We start from the raw sequence: 7,346 nt of genomic DNA on the forward strand, positions 1-7,346 counted from the left end.
TTATTTACCTTGTTCGAAATTGTATACTTGCTATCATTGCTGATTCAATCAATTGTAATAAGTTAATGGTACAATGGCTCAGAAGGTGTTGTTGGAACGTTTCAGTGTTGATGGAATTGAAGTTTGAAATAATCTAATCAAAAGGCGATCTTATTGATTACTATTGAAAAGGAAAAGAAGAAATGCTATAACAAAAATATGACAAAATTATAAGTATGGCTTCGCGGAATAATATCACAAGGGTAGATAAGTTATGATTCAAATCACCAAATTTGCCTCTAAACTTTTTGCTTGGAATATATATCTAGTTTTAAATCAAATTCTGATAGATTCAGCCTCCATAGTTTTGAATAATTCCGTCTACTTGGGTGTAACATGGCAAATATTGAGCAATTTATGGAAGTAGTAGGGTTAATTTGAAGTAAAATTAAGCAAGAAAAACAGGTTTTAATTATTTATAAAGCAGAGAATACAATAAAACAAACACTTTAAATTAAACAAATTAAACAAAGATACTCCGAATGTTTCGGCCCCACGTCCGGGAGCCTTTCTCAACGAAAAAAAGAGAGAAAATGAAACAAAAAATCTTCTTTCTAAAAAACTTAACCTAAATCAACATAAAACACACTAAACACATAAAGATAAAGAAAAAACAAAAGAAAAAATATAAATAAATAAGAAACAAAACTCACATATTAAATAAACACTTCCATGTACTGGCGTATAAACGAAATCGAATGTCTATTATGATTCAAACTCGCCTCCTCACAGTATATAAATGGAAATCTATCAGAAAACGAAGAATATATTTATACTTAAACCAAAGGTCAGCTAACCCCCGGCCCATAACCCTCTAATTAAATCTCAAAAATTCATTATCCAATTTTTGAATTATAAATTGAACGGAAATGTTGGCTTGCAAGCTTAGCTGCAGTTCGTTTACTTTTCCCAGCATTTAACCCATTCTGACCTTTGTTCGGTAGGTCATCTTTTGTTTCATAACTAGTATTAAGATCAGTGCTGGTTGAATATCTTATCTTCATTTTTATTAATCTATTATAAACTGAATTGATCCTCAATTCCCCTTCATCTCTATAGATACTAATACCCCCATATATTATCCTTTTTATTTCTATAATTTCCTTGAAGCTTTGTAAAAGTCATAAAGACGTATCTACTATTTTTGTTTCATCAAATAAAATACTGTGATGAGGAAAATTATAAACATGTTCTTCAACAGCTGACTCAAAAGTTTCCGGTGTTTTATTTTGTTTTAGAGAGCAATCTATGGCATTCTTGTGTTGCTGCTCTCTATAGTGACCTAGGTCACTAGGTCACTAGGGTAAAAACCAGATAACATAAGTTTGAACTTAGAAGCTTAATTTTTTCATAAGGCCCTTTGCCAATATCTGTTTTGTGGCCTTTAAAACAGTTGAAATGGGCGACTTTGATATTGATTTTTTTTTTTTGGTCTTTTGGATTCCTAAGAAGCCTTCCTTGTATTAAAAACTGGTTTTTAATAACAATTTAAAAAAAACATTCTTAAGTTTTTTTGGCTTCTTTATAGAATATATGTCATGTAGGCTAATCCTTAACTGCTGCTTTTTTTGATTACTTTTGGCTGCTCTTTAGGATATTATTCATTTTTTCTTTTGGGGATTCACTCCAAATTATAAACTCATAAATACCTAATATCAGCTAAATTATAAACTGCATCTAAAAGGAGTAAATTCATCAAATTGGAATATACATGATGAACATTCACAAGTAAAAACTTCAATTACAATGAAACAAAACACACTTAGTGGTTTATTCGGTATGAAGGAAAATGAAGTGCCAGCTATTTTCTTAGGTAAAAAATGAAAAGCTCATCTGTTTTAAATGTAATTAAATGAAATAATATGCAGACTGAAGTAGCTCCAGGAAGATGTCGAGATTTTCTTCCTAGTTCGTCACTTCTAATCCAAGCAAAATGTTAGGAGACTTAGTATCAGTTATTGAGTTTAAGCTTTGATTTCCAAATGCTCACATTTCCAAATGCTCACAAAAATTACCACCTTGATAGGTTACCGTCTCTGCTTTAAATAAAAAAAAAATAACTTTTTGGCATCCCTGCTTTCAATAAAAAAAATCAGGATATTATCATTTAAGTGTAATACCCCCCCATCTCAGCTTTACATTAAAAAAATAATTTACTTAATAATTAACTAGGTCACTATATGCTCACTATGTGTAGCTTATAGTTTGTGGTGTTTATTTTGTTTTAGATAGAACTCTATTGCATTCTTGTGTTGCTGGAGCCTATTTTCTAAAGTCTGTTGTGTTCTTCCCATATAAAATTTACCACAAGAGTACGGAATTTTGTATACACCCTTTTGCATATATCTCTTGGTACCTTGTCTTTCCTCTCATTTAACAAAGAGCTTAGAGTGTGTCCTGATTTAAATGCTGTATTTATATTATGTTTTTTTAATTCTCATCTTAGTTTTTGTGACAATATTAGGATAAAAGGCAAAGCTATGTAATTTGGTTCTTGATTTGACCCATCTTCTTCTAATATTTCTGGTTCCATCAACTTTTTTTTTTCCTTTCTTCAATTTTTTGAGAAATCATATTTTCCGGATAGCCATTACCTACTAGAATATTTTTAATAAAAATTAGTTCATTGCTTATGTATTCTGGTGATGCTAATTTTAATACCCTATCAACTAAAGAAATATCCACGACCTTTTTTATTTGGATCAAACGATTTGATTCAAAAGACAAGTAACGGTTTTTATTAGTCGGTTTACGGTAAATTGAAAACAGTAGTTCGTTATTATTTCTATGGATCAAAATATCTAGAAACGGTAACTTATTCTCTCTTTCCTTTTCAATTGTAAAAATTAATTCTCCTCCCAATTTATTTAAATGTTCCAAAAGACCTTCATTTATTTACGTAAATTATTTACGTTCATTTGAAGTGTTATTTAATACACGTTTCTTTTATCGGGAAAGGAAAATCAAAATGATCGATGGCACGTTGTTTGTTGCAAATATCCATTGTTCCTGTAAAGTTTCTTTTTTTGGGAAGTTTTAATTAAACTGGTATATTAAACGATGCTAACTGTCATTATGTGTTTTGCATTTGTACTCACAATGCTTATCGTAAAGACAAATTTGAATCATGCATATACACAGGGTGGTGGCCTTCGGATGGGGGATCCTTCCCCACCGTTGAAATCTTCAGATCGTAAAGCTCCATATAGCGTCTAATAACTTACCGGTAAATTCCCTATTTTCGGTTGTTTTTCGAATCTTTGTCCTCCTCTCCGAAAAGCATTGTATCCCCTTTGAAATAGGTCGTAATGTCTGTGTCTGATCCGCATAGATATTAAATTATCTAAGTGATCGTTCATTTGAGCTTCCTTTGTGTTAATTGTTAGTTAAATGTAAAAGATCCTATTTTGAACTTGCGCTAAAATTATCATTGTGAAATAATTTAAATAAGATGTCCCTATAATTATCTAAAGAACCACTGCTGTGACGTCAAATAAATGAGATACGTATATTGTACTATTGGTGGATACACCAAACTGTATGAAGGACTAGGAAACAAAGGTCCATTGCCTCCAAAGATACGTAAATAGAGCTAAGTAAACTATATTAGAAGTAGATTTGCCTCAGTAGGTCATCTGTTTCAATTGTGGTTGAATTACGCCAAAAGTGTTTTATTTTAACCCAACGTTTTGCTTTCGTTTTTTGCATGCTTTAGAAACAATTTTTATCCTGGAAGAGTATGTTTTGCTTAAAACAAGAAAAAATGTCTAGTCTTCAGATTACTTGTAAAAATTGGGCTTTCCATTTAGAATACTCGTTATTACTGAACAATAAGCTATGTTTGGGCGTGCGAAAAATTCTTCTATTTAATGCCTTTGTTAAAACCCGGCCTTATTTTGTCAGTACTTTAATGCGGATTAAAAGAAAATATAGATTTTCTGCTTAGAAATGAGGGAGGGTACCTCTTTAATACTACTACTGCAACCGACGGCACATCACAGTATCAAGCCTCCATCAAGAGAAATACGTAAAGTGCAAATAACGCTGATGTTTTGAAAGTCTGAGGGGGTGTTAGCCGTTCTCTTGTGTGTGGTAATTTCTGTTCCCTTTTAATTTGACTTCATTATTTATTGTAATGTACGTTTTGGGTCTCATTTATCTATTGTTATCTAATTTTGTTGTTTCAAGCTTGAGTTATTGTTTGACTATCTGCTCGTCTTTGGTTGAAGGTGGCTCTTTACTTTTCTTCGAAAAGCCTATTTTGTATAAAAAGTTTTCTTAAATTGATTCTGTTAAATTTTATTTTATGTTCTGTTTTTCTCCCTAGGAATAAAAATTTCTGCTTACTGTTTATAGTTTGGACAAAATTTTGCAACAAACTTTAGTAACAGTTACACTAAAGTGTTTGAATGGATAGGTAGGGGGAATATTATTTAAGTAAATTGACTAAAACCCTGTATAATTTTTGGCCTTCTGTAGGTCTGAAGTTATCCTGATCCTCATGATTTTGCAACCATGAGTAGCCTATAGACGAATATTGATTGTCGATGATTATATCGTAAGAATCTTATTGTGTCGTATTTTGTTTTAACAGATTGTTTGTTTAAGCGGATGGATTTTGATCTCATTTATTTAAAAAAAAAGTTCTGAGACGTTTCAAAAATAAAAACTAGAGTCAAGAATCAATGTGACGTTTTTTTTTTTTTTTTTTTTTTTTTTTTTTTTTTTTTTTTTTTGAGGTTAGCTTGGTCCTGAATTTTCATAAATTTGGTTCTTGTGCAACTGAACCCTTGTTTAACTGTATCCCCACTAGACTGACCCATAGCACAAACCTCGTTTAACTCAACCCCTATGCAACTCAACCCCGTGCAGCACAACCCAGTACAACTCAACCCCCACACAATTAAACCCTTGTTTAATTCAACCTCTTATTTGACTTAACCCCCATGCAACTCGTTCTTCGTATAATTCAGCCCTTAGATTAGGCTGAGTTACCTGAACAATAGTTGAATTATAGGGGGTTGAGTGAAATGAGTGTAGAATTAAATAGTGGTTGAGTTGCATGGGGGCTGATTTAATTGAGATTTGGGTTGCATGGGGTATGATTTGAATGGGGGATGAACTGCATGGGAGTTGAGTTCAAAGGGGTTTAATATGCACGGGGTTTGAGTCAAACAGGGGTTCAGTTGAACGAAGCTGAAGATGGACGAGGATTCCGTTTAACGTGGATCAGTTACACGCACACCCATAAATTTTGTTCAATTTGTGATCAAGGTTTAGGCCGATTCTTGAACTAATCTTTTGATTAGGCAGCCATTTCTAGATAATATGCTCAAAAGAATCCTCCTGGGAGGAAGTTTAAAGGAATACTTATGAGTGAAAATTGATTAACAGAATAAATACATATATAACGCATCATTCAGCTCTCTTTACTTCTGATACTTGTGACTTTAACGCGCGTGTTTGCTTTGTATGGCGAGGAAAAGATGTGATTTTGACCCCCTGGATGCGATAAATGTCTTTTGATTGTGATCAACATCCCCCTGAACATTCCATGAAAGTTTCTACTTAAAATACTCTTAGCTCTTATTGAATATTTACATACACATTTCTGACAACCTTGACACATATAGTTTCTTTTGCTTTAGTTCAAAATCTTCGACATTCCTTGAAAATTTCAAGGTGAAGTTTTAATAAATTAAAATAAAAATATCACAAAAAAGGGTAAAAAAAAAAGGAAATTTCGGCAGTCATTGTGTTCAGTGATTGATATATGATTAGGCTACCGGCAGTACTTTTATTGCCCGTTGTTCTTTTTTTCTATTGCTTTTACGAAGTGGAACTTCGTAGTTATTTTTGTGTTTGTTCCTTATTTTTTATAATTGTTTTCTGTAGGACTAATGGATAAAATCATGTACTGAATATCTTTTGAGTTTTAATAGGTATGGGTAATTATGATGGTGATTCCTGAAGCATTAGCCGTCTTAAAAATGTGGAAGCCTAAAATCAAGATTTTCGAGGTTGTTTACAGAGCAGCTACATCGGAGTTATGATATTGGGATGGCAGAGCAATATAATTCTATTAGTTTTAAATATTTGTTCAAAGATGAAATCCAACTAGAGTACGGTAATGGTGATGCGGGAGGCCTCAACGTTTTCCACCTTAGCTGCAAAGGGTTAAATTTGTCTTCATTTTTAAAATTAAATAAGTGAAAAGTGTTTCTCAGGTTATCGGCCTTACTGAAACTTGGGTAAATGACCATAATTCGACTCTGACAAATTTTATGATAGTAATCAACAACTTAGAAAAAACATGGAGGGAGGGGTTCATCCATTTGAAGCGATATTTAGCCTGTGGTAAGAAATGGCCTAGTAGTATATCAGGAAATGTTATTTGAACCATTTAATTCTTCAGCTTAGAAAGAAACCTAAAGATGTATTTGTGATGGTATTGCATAGGCCACCATCTGGCTCTATATAAATTTTCATGGATGTCCTGGATAAGTAGCATCAGAAATTAGTAACTGGTTCAAATACTTTTATGATGCTCTGGGTTTTTAATATTGATCTTCATGAGCCCTTCTATGGATTTTCTGCAGCTTTTTTCGAAGATGGTCTTGCGCTGCTGAGGCATATCGTGCTACTTTAGTTTGCTTATGTTCGTGATATACCTGCTTTTGAGTGTCGATTGTCTTAACCATTTATGTAGTAATTATATTGACAGAATATTACTGAAAATGGCAGCAGAAGAAGCTGACGGTATGCCGGCAAGCTTTCTGAAAAGCAAGCGTTCCATTGCAGGACCGCTATCGGTATCTGTTATTGAAAATATAATCGCATTTCAGCCTTGGCAGTTTTTACTAAGCACTATCTATATCTCCTCTTCAAAGGTCTTCGAGAGGAGGGGATGGTGCGGAAAACGCGCAGGTAGAAGAGTCCGAGAACACAGATAGCACTGTGTACTTTATAACAGCAACCACTGTATACCAGTGATCTCTACAGTTCGTAAGGACAGCGGAACGAAAAAGCGAAAGAATGAGCAATACATGACATCCTTAATTACTATAAATCGCTCAGAAACTATACCAATATTGAGGGCTTATTACTGCGACAAAGCTTAGAACAAATCGGATAGCCTCCGTCCTGTACTAGAACCTGTCACTCAAACTGCCAAAATGCATTTCCCAAGTATGATTCTGAACAACTTCAGATCATTGACGGATAAAGTGGACTGACCACTTAGAGCTTGTCTTACGCATCAACTCGACATCACTAGCAATATTTGCTGAGTGTTGTGATACTACAAC

The sequence above is a fragment of the Artemia sp. Qi Xiang Cuo genome, chromosome 15 (assembly GCF_049724085.1).
Source record: "Artemia sp. Qi Xiang Cuo chromosome 15, ASM4972408v1, whole genome shotgun sequence".
In the NCBI taxonomy this organism is placed as follows: Eukaryota; Metazoa; Arthropoda; class Branchiopoda; order Anostraca; family Artemiidae; genus Artemia; species Artemia sp. Qi Xiang Cuo.